This window comes from Entelurus aequoreus, linkage group LG23 (genome assembly GCF_033978785.1).
Source record: "Entelurus aequoreus isolate RoL-2023_Sb linkage group LG23, RoL_Eaeq_v1.1, whole genome shotgun sequence".
Taxonomy (NCBI): Eukaryota; Metazoa; Chordata; class Actinopteri; order Syngnathiformes; family Syngnathidae; genus Entelurus; species Entelurus aequoreus.
In genome coordinates, this window is record NC_084753.1 from 24,531,843 (window position 1) to 24,545,731 (window position 13,889).

A 13,889-nucleotide genomic window follows, 5' to 3' on the forward strand; every position below is an offset into this window, starting at 1 on the left:
TCACACTCCTCAGCCTTCCCGGTAAGGTCTATTCAGGTGTACTGGAGAGGAGGCTACGCCGGATAGTCGAACCTCGGATTCAGGAGGAACAGTGTGGTTTTCGTCCTGGTTGTGGAACTGTGGACCAGCTCTATACTCTCGACGGGGCCCTTGAGGGTCCATGGGAGTTTGCCCAACCAGTCTACATGTGCTTTGTGGACTTGGAGAAGGCATTCGACCGTGTCCCTCGGGAAGTCCTGTGGGGAGTGCTCAGAGAGTATGGGGTATCGGACCGTCTGATTGTGGCGGTCCGCTCCCTGTACGATCAGTGCCAGAGCTTGGTCCGCATTGCCGGCGGTAAGTCGAACACGTTTCCAGTGAGGGTTAAACTACGCCAAGGCTGCTCTTTGTCACCGATTCTGTTCATAACTTTTATGGACAGAATTTGCAGTCAGGGCGTTGAGGGGATCCGGTTTGGTGACTGCAGGATTAGGTCTCTGCTTTTTGCAGACAATGTGGTCCTGATGGCTTCATCTGGCCAGGATCTTCAGCTCTTACTGGATCGGTTCACAGAGTGTGAAGCGACTGGGATGAGAATCAGCACCTCCAAGTCCAAGTCCATGGTTCTCGCCCGGAAAAGGGTGGAGTGCCATCTCCGGGTTGGGGAGGAGATCTTGCCCCAAGTGGAGGAGTTCAAGTACCTTGGAATCTTGTTCACGAGTGAGGGAAGAGTGGATCGTGAGATCGACAGGCGGATCGGTGCGGCGTCTTCAGTAATGCGGACGCTGTATCGGTCCGTTGTGGTGAAGAAAGAGATGAGCCGGAAGGGAAAGCTCTCAATTTACTGGTCGATCTACGTTCCCATCCTCACCTATGGTCATGAGCTTTGGCTTATGACCGAAAGGACTAGATCACGGGTACAAGCGGCCGAAATGAGCTTCCTTTGCCGGGTGGCGGGGCTCTCCCTTAGAGATAAGGTGAGAAGCTCTGTCATCCGGGAGGAGCTCAAAGTAAAGCCGCTGCTCCTCCACATCGAGATGAGGTGGTTCGGGTATCTGGTCAGGATGCCACCCGAACACCTCCCTAGGGAGGTGTTTCGGGCACGTCCGACCGGTAGGAGGCCACGGGGAAGACCCAGGACACGTTGAGAAGACTATCTCTCCCGGCTGGCCTGGGAACGCCTCGGGATCCCCCGGGGAGGAGCTGGACGAAGTGGCTGGGGAGAGGGAAGTCTGGGCTTACCTGCTTAGGCTGCTGCCCCCGCGGCCCGACCTCGGATAAGCGGAAGAAGATGGATTGATGAAAATGAAAAAAATCTATTACATTTAGTGAGAAAATATTAAAAGTACTTTGACACGTAAAATTTCCAGGTGTTTGTGGGCCAGATCTGGCCCCCGGGCCTTGAGTTTGACAACTGTGCTATAGATCAGTGGTTCTCAAATGGGGGTACGCGTACCCCTGGGGGTACTTGTAGGTATGCCAAGGGGTACGTGAGATTTTTTTTAAAATGTCTGTCAAAAAGAACTGTGAAAAGAAATGCAACAATGCAATATTCAGTGTTGACAGCTAGATTTGTTGTGGACATGTTCCATAAATATTGATGTTAAAGATTTCTTTTTTTTTTGTGAAGAAATGTTTAGAATTAATTTCATGAATCCAGATGGATCTCTATTACAATCCCCAAAGAGGGCACTTTAAGTTGACGATTACTTCTGTGTGTAGAAATCTTTATTTATAATTGAATCACTTGTTTATTTTTCAACAAGTTTTTAGTTATTTTTATATGTTTTTTTCCAAATAGTTCAAGAAAGACCACAACAAATGAGCAATATTTTGCACTGTTATACAATTTAATAAATCAGAAACTGATGACATAGATTTTATCTCTTTTTTTTCAACCAAAAATGCTTTGCTCTGATTAGGGGGTACTTAAATTTAAAAAAAATCACAGGGGGTACATCACTGAAAAAAGGTTGAAAACCACTGCTATAGATAAATAAATAAATACTGCCGCTGCACACTGTTTACCATCTACTGCATTGATAATTTCACCTGCTACTGTGATTAAAGCCATCAATATTAGCTCTGTATCCATATTGGTTCTCTATGAGTATTCTAGATTTGTTTATGAAATTTAGATGTGTATAATGTGGAGAACATTCCAAGTAGCACACTCATTTTGTTAATGGTATGTAATACATTTTACCAGTTTTTGTTACTCTTCTAAAAACATTGCTAATAAACAAGGACTATTTTTTATTTAAGCATGACAAGATGACATTCGCAAATCTCCCTTGCTTTCCTCACCCCACCATAGACTGAGTGTAAACACTGAACAGACAACCTTTATAGCTTTTCATGTCAGTTGCTGTATAAACTTGGAGAACATATTAGGCATTGATTGATTGATTGAAACTTTTATTAGTAGATTGCACAGTGAAGTACATGTTCCGTACAATTGACCACTAAATGGTAACACCCGAATAAGTTTTTCAACTTGTTTAAGTAGCTGACCTGAATATATTGGAATAAATAGAAATAATATGAGAATGATGTTTTTTTTTATAGTTTTACAGCTGTGAGTACACAACTACCACAGAGAAATTAGCGTGTGCTTACTGTATGTAACAGTATTATTTCGTTAGTAAACACTTCATATTGGTCGCCTCCTGTAATTGGCATCACTTTACCCACACTAACACCCCTTTCACCGCAATATTTACAAACGTTTCCCTTCTCCATGGCTCCACATCCGGGTCCTATACTCTTTATACGTTTCCATCCACCGGCTTCAACCATGCATTACATTGATCGTTCTGGAGCCATAAATTATTGAACTTGGGCCCAACCATCTTATGCAAGTAATTTGGCTTTCTGTGGGCTTTTGTTTAGTCTTCTCCGCTGCTATGCAAGCTGATCGTGCGCAATAAATTCAGACTGGGGCAGGACATGTAACATACTTTGGGTTCCGTTTTGTTGTTTTGTTATAGCGTCCTCAAAAACCGCAACATGTAAAACAAAGACTGAAGTTTATGCACGTCTTAAATAAAAGTGACATTAATAGAGTTTTAAGACCTATCAAAATCATATTAGGCCCTTTTATGAGATTTTAGGAGAGTTTTAGACATTTTAAAGCATTCAAATGAAATTGTTGGATTTAAGACTTTTTAACACCCCGCGGATACCCTGTAAAATGTTATTTTGGTACAAAAAAATTGTTACGTCACAATCAATGCTCTGCTGTGTGGTGAAAAAAAGCGTTGTATGTAATTGTATCATTCAACATACTAAACAAAATATGGAGAGCAAAAAACATTTCTCTCAAAACCAAACTGAAAATATTTAACTCAAATGTCAAATCCATTCTGCTGTACGGATCAGAAACATGGAAAACCACCAATAGCATACTCAATAAACTACAGACATTCGTAAACCGTTGCCTCCGTCGGGTCCTAGGAGTCTACTGGCCAGACACCATCACCAATGCCAACCTGTGGGAACTCACCACACAACAACCAGTGGAACTGAAAATCAGGAGAAGGAAGTGGAGCTGGATAGGCCATACACTCATAAAACCCAATAAATCAATCACCAAACAGGCACTAACATGGAACCCACAGGGAAAAAGAAACAGAGGGAGACCAAGAACAACCTGGAGAAGAAGCACGGAACAGGAGATGAGGGCTGAGGGGCTGTCATGGCAACAACTCGACCGAAGGGCACAAGACCGGAATGGATGGAAGGCTTTCGTCGGCGGCCTATGTTCTTCAGGGAATACTAAGGCCTAAGTAAGTAAGTAAGTATAATGCGCTTTAAATTGAAAATAGACCGTTCATCGGCAGTGCGCCTTATAATCCGGTGCGCCCTATGGTCCGAAAATTACGGTACATTTGTGGCGACTGGCACTGTGGAATGTCTTGCCCAAGAACACATTAGCAGTGACAAGGATGGCAGAAGCTCGATTCAAACCGGGAACCCTGAAGTTTCTGTCTAGCTGCTCTACCATCTGAGCCCCAAACAATACACCATATTAACACCTTGCTCTTTTTCCGATTTAATTGTATTTCTATAAAGTGCCAGGGGCCAAAATAACGAGCACAACATACTGGCCCCCCTGTAGCATAATAGTAGCATGTGTGTATATGAGGTGTTTTCGTTGTTCTTGTTTTTAACCCATTTATACATGCCGTACACTCTGCAGTTGAGTAGACAGACTACCAGGTCACATAATGTGGCTTTTTTAAATAGCCATGTCAACATGAAAATAGGCCTACTTTACACGCATGTGTTTTCACCAAAGCCAGATTTTGACGCAGTAATTAGATGCTAAATTGGCAACAGCAGGCGAGACTACTTAATTGCACCACGTCCCCAAAAAGAGCAGACGGCTAATGTTTAGCAAGCTCAGCAGGTTTGCTAGAGGAGGCTGCTAAATGTAAACCATTTCACATTTGACCTGACACAACATGGGAAGCAAACACGGACGCTAAAAACAAACACGTGCCTTTCTTGGTTGTAATTAGCAGCCGTTGTCCGCGTCAACACACGGCTAACTTAGCCAGGGAGAAGCTAACGTCAACTACGGTGCAAAGTGAGCCTCCATGCTAACTTACCGAAAAAGAGAAAGTACTCTTCCCCCCTAGTGGCGTGTTTGCCGCCGCAGTGCGCTCCATTAGCTGCGGCGCGGCTCCCCGGGAGTGCACCGCTTCTGGAGATCCGCCATTTCTTCATGAGCCTCGGCGACAAAGAAAGGCAATTAAAGCTATTTTTCATAACTTAATTGATTTTCCCATTCGCCCTGTGATCTGCCGGAGCAGGAACAACAAGGCGACTTCCGGTTGGGGGCACTTCACAACTAAAGCGCACATACGTCGTCACGTTAGTGACGGTCTGTTCCTGCATTTTGCAGCACCCTTTCATCCATCACGTCTCAATGACTATTTGCTACTATTAGAGCTTTAAAGAGTGTCGAATGACGTCCTAATCACAACACACAAGGAGACTTCGAGTTTATATCTCTGTAAGAACGCACAACCGCTGGCCACAACATTAGGTACACCTAACACACTTAGCACAACGCATACGCATCCACACAATTCTTGTCAATTACATGACGTATTTTTCTGAAAAAAAGTGTTTGAACTATGACTAGATTTTGACAGGATTCACGCAGGATGTATAACTTTTGTCTACTTTTATAGTATAAACAATTTGTTTTATTTTGAAAGAGCCACTAGACCCTGTCGGAGTTCATGACGTTTTTATGGAGCTGGTCGTGGCTTTCGTTTTCGATTTTTTTCACTTCCGGCAGCAAATTCACAAAATAACACCCATTTTAATGCCTATATTTATTTGAACAAATCCAAGTCCTGCTTAAAATAATGTTTTGCATTTTTATGGAGAATTGTGTAATTTCACAACCGAAAGGTGGCAATAATTTGGAGGTATTGGTATTTGGGCAATGAAACAATGAAATTAAGGTAATAAAGTCGTAATACAAGAATACCTTTTTTATGTTGTTGGTATCAGTATTGTTAGTATTACTCTTGTACTCTTTAGCTATTTATTTAAACACTCATTTACGTTGTGAAATAAACGGCTTTAAAACATTTATTTTGAAAGTGCCGGATGTTAAGCTATTATTGTGGACTTTGTCGTTTTCAACTAGCTATTTTCGCTTCCGGTAATCATTTCCTGTTTGGGTGTTGTCATCGATGCACTATTGTTGGCTTTAAAATTATCATCGGTTTAGTTAACTATTTATAAAGAAATGACTGTACTAATTGTGTAAAGAAATAAAGAAAGAAAACAAACATATAAATAAATAAATAAAAATTAAATAAGAAAAGAGAATCACTTGTATTTGATATAGCCTAAAACTAGCATACATGCTAGTTTTAAATGTAGGTAATTTTGAGGGCTAAAATAATTCAGCAGTGATGCGTGGTAAATCCTAAAAAAAAGGTGCAATGAGTGCGTATTTTTTGAGAGGACCTCATTAATGAATAGGAGATCCTAAGCTACTGCGTCATCTCATTGGCCCATGTCACTGCAGTGTGCCACCCCTTGCTGCACACACATACAACGGGTCGTCAGCGAGGTGCACGCCGGGGGAAGGCTCGCCTCACCGCGGACGCATCGCTCTGTTTGTTACCCACCGCCCCTCCATAACAAAACAGCCCCGGTTCTCTGCAGCTTTACCGGGGGAAACGGGAGGAGGACACCGCCTGGAAATGAGGAGGATGAGGATCTTCATTGCGTCTTTAGGGGAGGAGCCATTTCTTTAATACGCTGCAAGGAGAGGTAAGAAGCCGTTTACGTAATGCATCTTTTATATGTGTGCTTTTATCTCCTTTTGAGCCAACTATGCTCACATTTCGACTAAAATTATGTGGAGCGTTTTCGACAAAGCCACAAGTTGTCCGATGCTGCTCTTATGGTAAAATTGATCACAATGGGGTGTCTTTCGGGTTGTGTGTGTAAAAGAGTTCCAGGGAACTATGACATGATGTCACCTTTATTGTGTGCCTCTGCAGCATCAGCATCACTCGCTATATTTTGGTCAGGGATGCCACTGTGTGTGTGTGTGTGTGTGTGTGTGTGTGTGTGTGTGTGTGTGTGTGTGTGTGTGTGTGTGTGTGTGTGTGTGTGTGTGTGTGTGTGTGTGTGTGTGTGTGGGCAGGCTGAGGTCACCCTCCTGCCTCCCGAAAGCCGCATTGCTGCTGTGGGATGCTGTCCAGTGAGCAGATGTTGCACACAGGGAGGGTTGCATCAGCATCATCATCCCTAGGTTTCCCCTCCTCTAAGGTCCTACCTTGGCAACAGCTGGCTAACAAGTGTCACATCCTTATGATAAACAAAACAAACAAACAAAACAGCACATCCCCGCTGATCCAAGAAAAATACAAGATGATTTGCATACTGGCTGTGTATTTTGGAGCCAAAGGGAGAGTCTGGAAGATGCTGGTTGTGTAATAATTCCATCTGTTATTGTCGTGTAAAGGCATTATCTCGGCTTGGTCCGATACGTGTTGTCACTGTTGTTGACCGTAGACTTCAAATGAAGCTGGTGCAATGAAGAAACACCTTAGTCTAATGTTTTTTTGTGGAGTGTACTGTGCAAAAAGTACTACAAAACCAGTGAAGTTGGCACATTTTGCAAATGGTAAATAAAAACAGAATTCATTGTAAATCCCTTTCAACCTGTATTCAATTGAATAGACTGCAAAGGCAATATATTTAACGTTCAAACTGGAAAACGTTATTTTTTGCAAATATGAGCTCATTTGGAATTTGATGCCTGCAACATGTTTCAAAAAAGCTGGCACAAGTGGCAAAAAGGACTCAGAAAGTTGAGGATCCCTTCGTAACCCTCAGGCGGTACTGCATCAAAAAGCGACATCAGTGTGTAAAGGATATTACCACATGGGCTCAGGAACACTTCAGAAAACCACTGTCAGTAACTACAGTTCATCGCTACGTCTGTAAGTGCAAGTTAAAACTCTACTATGCAAAGCGAAAGCCATTCATCAACAACACCCAGAAACGGGCCCGAGCACATCTAAGATGGATTGATGCAACGTGTAAAAGTGGTCTGTGGTCTGACGAGTCCACATTTCAAATTAATTTTGGAAACTGTGGACGTTGTGTCCTCCGGACAAAAGAGGGAAAGAATCATCCGGATTGTTCTAGGCGCAAAGTTAAAAAGCCAGCATATGTGATGGTATGGGGGTGTATTAGGGCCCAAGGCATGGGTAACTTACACATCTGTGAAGGCATCATTAATGCTGAAAGGTGCATACAGGTTTTGGAGCAACATATGTTGCCATCCAAGCAACGTTATCATGGACGCCCCTGCTTATTTCAGCAAGACAATGCCAAGCCATGTGTTACAACAGCGTGGCTTCATAGTAAAAGAGTGCGGGTACTAGACTGGCCTGCCTGTAGTCCAGACCTGTCTCCCATTGAAAATGTGTGGCGCATTATGAAGCCTAAAATACCACAACGGAACTACTACCGACCACGCAGTCTGATAGTTTATATATCAATGATGAAATCTTAACATTATAACACATGCCAATACGGCCGGGTTAACTTATAAAGTGACATTTTAAATTTGCCGCTAAACTTCCGGTTCGAAACGCCTCTGAGGATGACGTATGCGTGTGACGTAGCCCGACGAACACGGGTATGCCTTCCACATTGAAGCCGATACGAAAAAGCTCTGTTTTCATTTCATAATTCCACAGTATTCTGGACATCTGTGTTCGTGAATCTGTTTCAATCATGGCCATTGCATTATGGAGAAGGAAGCCGAGCAAGCAAAGAAGAAAGTTGTCGGTGCGAAATGGACGTATTTTTCGAACGTAGTCAGCCACAACAGTACACAGCCGGCGCTTCTTTGTTTACATTCCCGAAAGATGCAGTCAAGATGGAAGAACTCGGATAACAGAGACTCTAACCAGGAGGACTTTTGATTTGGATACACAGACGCCTGTAGAGAACTGGGACAACACAGACTCTTACCAGGATTACTTTGATTTGGATGACAAAGACGCAGACGTGCTACTGTGAGTATGCAGCTTTGGCTTTTTTTTGCGTATGTACGTAACTTTTTTTAAATATATAAGCTTTATGAACCTTGGGTTAGGTGAACGGTCTTTTGGGCTGAGTGATTGTGTGTGTTGATCATGTGTTTGAATTGTATTGGCGTGTTCTATGGAGCTAGGAGCTAGCAGAGGAGCTAGGAGCTAGCATAACACGTACCGTACCGTACGTGCGCGTCACGTACGTAACTTTTTAAAAATATATAAGCTTTATGAACCTTGGGTTAGGTGAACGGTCTTTTGGGCTGAGTGATTGTGTGTGTTGATCGGGTGTTTGAATTGTATTGGCGTGTTCTATGGAGCTAGGAGCTAGCAGAGGAGCTAGGAGCTAGCATAACAAACACGCAGGTGTTATTATGCAGGATTAATTTGTGGCATATTAAATATAAGCCTGGTTGTGTTGTGGCTAATAGAGTATATATATGTCTTGTGTTTATTTACTGTTGTAGTCATTCCCAGCTGAATATCAGGTACCGTGAGTATGCAGCCTTGGCTGCTAAACATTCGATAACTTGACCGTATGTGCGCGTCACGTACGTAACTTTTTAAAAATATATAAGCTTTATGAACCTTGGGTTAGGTAAACGGTCTTTTGGGCTGAGTGATTGTGTGTGTTGATCAGGTGTTTGAATTGTATTGGCGTGTTCTATGGAGCTAGGAGCTAGCAGAGGAGCTAGGAGCTAGCATAACAAACACGCAGGTGTTTTTATGCAGGATTAATTTGTGGCATATTAAATATAAGCCTGGTTGTGTTGTGGCTAATAGAGTATATATATGTCTTGTGTTTATTTACTGTTGTAGTCATTCCCAGCTGAATATCAGGTCACCCCCGGCTCTCACAGCATCTTCCCTATCTGAATAGCTTCAACTCCCCACTAGTCCTTCACTTGCACTTTACTCATCCACAAATCTTTCATCCTCGCTCAAATTAATGGGGAAATTGTCGCTTTCTCGGTCCGAATCTCTCTCACTTCATGCGGCCATCATTGTAAACAATAGGGAACTTTGCGTATATGTTCAACTGACTACGTCACGCTACTTCCGGTAGGTGCAAGCCTTTTTTTTATCAGATACCAAAAGTTGCAATCTTTATCGTCGTTGTTCTATACTAAATCCTTTCAGCAAAAATATGGCAATATCGCGAAATGATCAAGTATGACACATAGAATAGATCTGCTATCCCCGTTTAAATAAAAAAAATTCATTTCAGTAGGCCTTTAAGCTGTACATCAAGCAAGAATGGGAAATAATTCCACCTGAAAAGCTTCACAAATTGGTCTCCTCAGTTCCCAAACGTTTACTGAGTTTTGTTAAAAGGAAAGGCCATGTAACACCGTGGTAAAAATGCCCCTGTGCCAACTTTTTTGCAATGTGTTGCTGCCATTAAATTCTCAGTTAATGATTATTTGCAAAAAAAAAAAAAAGTTTAAAAGGATTCGCAAATAATTGTATTCCGTTTTTATTTATCATTTACACAACGTGCCAACTTCACTGGTTTTGGGGTTTGTACACCAAGAAGTGTATTTATATGGTCCCAATTATCACGGGGTGACGCATTTTAGCTGCCAAATGGCAGTTGAGTGATGAGTATCCTAAAATGTGTTTTGTGGCAATTCCAACTTTGACCACAGTCTCATTTGCTATGTAAATTGGTTAGCTAGTTAGCAGCTAACGTCCATCCGCAGTCTGCAGTGTTTTATCTACTTCTAAATCACTAATCCTCGCCTACATGGTGACAAATAAAGTGAGTTTCTAAAAAGTATCATCCCTGCAGGACGAGGAATAGCTAAACATGCTTCACTACACACCGTAGAAGGATACAATAGCTCACCGGCGTTATAATGTAAACAAATGCCATGGGTGGATCTTCACCTGACATCCACTGTAATGATATCAAGTACAATAGTTTTTATAGTCGATATTACTATGAATACATCAATATTTTTTATCGTCACAAAATCTTTTTTCCTTTAATCAAAATTCATATTATGTTTATAAACTAAGGAAATATGTCCCTGAACACATGAGGACTTTGAATATGACCAATGTATGATCCTGTAAAGACTTGGTATCGGATCAATACCTAAATTTGTGGTATCATCCAAAACTAATGTAAAGTATCAAACAAGAGAAGAATAAGTGATTATTACATTTTAACAGAAGTGTAGATAGAACAAGTTGAAACAGCAAATAAGCAGATATTAACAGTAAATGAACAAGTGGATTAATATTTTTTTTTTTTATAGCTTGTCCTTTATAATTTTGACAAAATAATAGAATGAGAAAAGATATGTTACTGCATATGTCAGCAGACAAGTTAGGAGCCTTTATTTGCTTACTCACTACTAAAAGACAAGTTGTCTTGTATGTTCACTATGTTATTTAAGGTCAAAATAGCAATAAGAAACATATGTTTGATGTACCGCAAGGTTTTTTGTTAAAATAAAGCCATAATTGCAATTTTTTAGTGGTCCCCTTATTTAGAAAAGTACCGAAAAGTATCAACAAATATCTGAATACATTTTGGTACCGGTACTAAAATATTGGTATCGGGACAACCCTAGTACATTTACCGTATTTTTCGGAGTATAAGTCGCTCCGGAGTATAAGTCGCATCGGCCGAAAATGCATAATAAAGAAGGAAAAAAACATATAAGTCGCACTGGAGTATAAATCACATTTTTGGGGGAAATTTATTTGATAAAATCCAACACCAAGAATAGACATTTAAAAGGCAATTTAAAATAAATAAAGAATAGTGAACAACAGGCTGAATAAGTGTACGTTATATGACGCATAAATAACCAACTGAGAACGTGCCTAGTATGTTAACGTAACATATTATGGCAAGAGTCATTCAAATAACTATAACGAATAGAACATGCTATACGTTTACCAAACAATCTGTCACTCCTAATCGCTAAATCCCATGAAATCTTATACGTCTAGTCTCTTACGTGAATGAGCTAAATAATATTATTTGATATTTTACGGTAATGTGTTAATAATTTCACACATAAGTCGCTCCTGAGTATAAGTCGCACCCCCGGCCAAACTATGAAAAAAACTGCGACTTATAGTCCGAAAAATACGGTAGTAGAGAAGGGATTCATATGGCCCCATTCCTGGGTGGATCTACTGTGAGAGGAAAGGGGAAGTGAGGCAATAATTTTGCAATGCAGTCTGCTGAAAATTATGGAAAGCGCCAGTGTACATGGCAAATGACACTGCAAGGGTTGGGGTAGGGGGTCCGGGGCTAGGGAGTCTTGGAGGCCCCCCCTCTCCCAAACCCCAAGTTCCCCCAAATTATGTAAAGTAAAGGTTAGAGTGCCAATGACTGACAACAGTATCTTGTGCCACGTAAACAAACATAATTTCACATGGGGTACGTGGTATCTCACTCTCAGTAACAGTTAGTTAATCACTTCTCCTGACAATTTCTTCAAAATTGCACTTTTTCTACATGTGTCACTAATAATTCAAACTAAACTATTAAATATTACAGTAAAAAAACAGCAGCTGATGAGTTGGAGAAAATTGGACGAGAACCACTAATCTGTTTTAAGCTTAAAGGAAATATTGCCAAGAGGTAGAATGTAGATCAGGGGTTTCCAAACTTTTTGACCTGGGGGGATGCATCGGGCTAATAAAATTTGGTTGACAGTCGAAAGCCGACTGCATGTAGAGTAACTACACAACCGTTCAAAAGTTTGGGGTCACATTGAAATGTCCTTATTTTTTAAGGAAAAGCACTGTACTTTTCAATGAAGATAACTTTAAACTAGTCTTAACTTTAAAGAAATACACTCTATACATTGCTAATGTGGTAAATGACTATTCTAGCTGCAAATGTCTGGTTTTTGGTGCAATATCTACATAGGTGTATAGAGGCCCATTTCCAGCAACTATCACTCCAGTGTTCTAATGGTACAATGTGTTTGCTCCTTGGCTCAGAAGGCTAATTGATGATTAGAAAACCCTTGTGCAATCATGTTCACACATCTGAAAACAGTTTAGCTCGTTACAGAAGCTACAAAACTGACCTTCCTTTGAGCAGATTGAGTTTCTGGAGCATCACATTTGTGGGGTCAATTAAAGGCTCAAAATGGCCAGAAAAAGAGAACTTTCATCTGAAACTCGACAGTCTATTCTTGTTATTAGAAATGAAGGCTATTCCACAAAATTGTTTGGGTGACCTCAAACTTTTGAACGGTAGTGTATATGTATATGTTAGGGTTGTACGGTATACCGGTACTAGTATAGTATCGCGGTACTAATGAATCAAAAACGGTACTGTTTGAAAAGTACCGGTTCCCTGGCATGATGGCGCGTCGTCGTCCCGTCGTGACATTGCAGAGAAGCAGCATGTTTGGCAGCGCACAATCACGGAGTACTTACAAGCAGTCACAGTGTGTAGACAGAAACAGGAGAATGGACGCATTTTGGCCTAAAAACTAAAGATAAAGGTGAAGTTATAACACTGAAACACTCTCAGGAAGAGGTGCTTTAAGACATGGCTAGCTAGCTAGCAGCTAATTATTTGCAACGCGTCATGTATATATATATATATATATATATATATATGTATATATATATATATATATATACTGTATATATATATATATATATGTATATATATATATATATATATATATATATATATATATATATATATATATATATATATATATATATATATATATATATATATATATATATATATATATACGTAAGCTGTGACAATCTGCTGTACAGTATGTTGGCTTAGGTCCTATGTTTAGGAACACTAATACAAAACCTCACAATAATGTTTCATTGAAAGCTAAAAACGTTATGACAGACCACCTGAAATAACGGAATGGAATTTTAATTTTTTTTCCTGAATGAGACACCCAGAATGTACATAAAAATAAAGAATGTGGGATTTAGAATACTAACTATGAAGGACAAAACCCTGTCACGTCACACCCCCTCTCGATCGTAAAGATCAAGAGAAACGCAACAAAAATGCAACAAACACAGTGAAATATGAACGTGATGGGTAAAAGAAAAAAGCCCACCTACAATCTGATACATCTGATATATCACTAAGCTTTAGAACCTTGTTGTAAAAATCTCCTTCCGCGTCTGTCCCTGACACCCGCATTTCAGGCTGACACTGTGGAAACGCTCCCTACCCACACTGCTTGGTGCCTTGTCTGAGCTGCTCTGATTTAGATGACCATAGTAACTAATTAGATTACCATAGTAACTAGTATATCATGCAAAAGCGCAGATTCCAACCATTGAAATACTTTGTATAGT

The 13,889-nt window shown here is 40.7% G+C and overlaps 2 protein-coding genes across 3 annotated transcripts in view; one reads left to right on the forward strand and one right to left on the reverse strand.

Annotated features, from left to right (window-relative positions):
- The window catches only part of znf513a (zinc finger protein 513a), a 40,276-nt gene extending 35,413 nt beyond the window's left edge, over positions 1-4,863 (reverse strand). The window contains exon 1 of the mRNA XM_062035007.1: positions 4,593-4,863. The gene's annotated coding sequence lies outside the window, so the exon portion shown is untranslated. The remainder of the gene's footprint in view (positions 1-4,592) is intronic.
- Positions 1-13,889, forward strand: part of si:ch211-278j3.3 (E3 ubiquitin-protein ligase RNF19B) — a 96,697-nt gene that overhangs the window by 49,099 nt on the left and 33,709 nt on the right. Inside the window, exon 3 of one of the 2 annotated variants that reach the window (XM_062035005.1) lies at positions 6,175-6,282. The exons of the other annotated variant lie outside the window; for it this stretch is intronic. The gene's annotated coding sequence lies outside the window, so the exon portion shown is untranslated. The remainder of the gene's footprint in view (positions 1-6,174; positions 6,283-13,889) is intronic. 2 annotated transcript variants of the gene reach the window in all.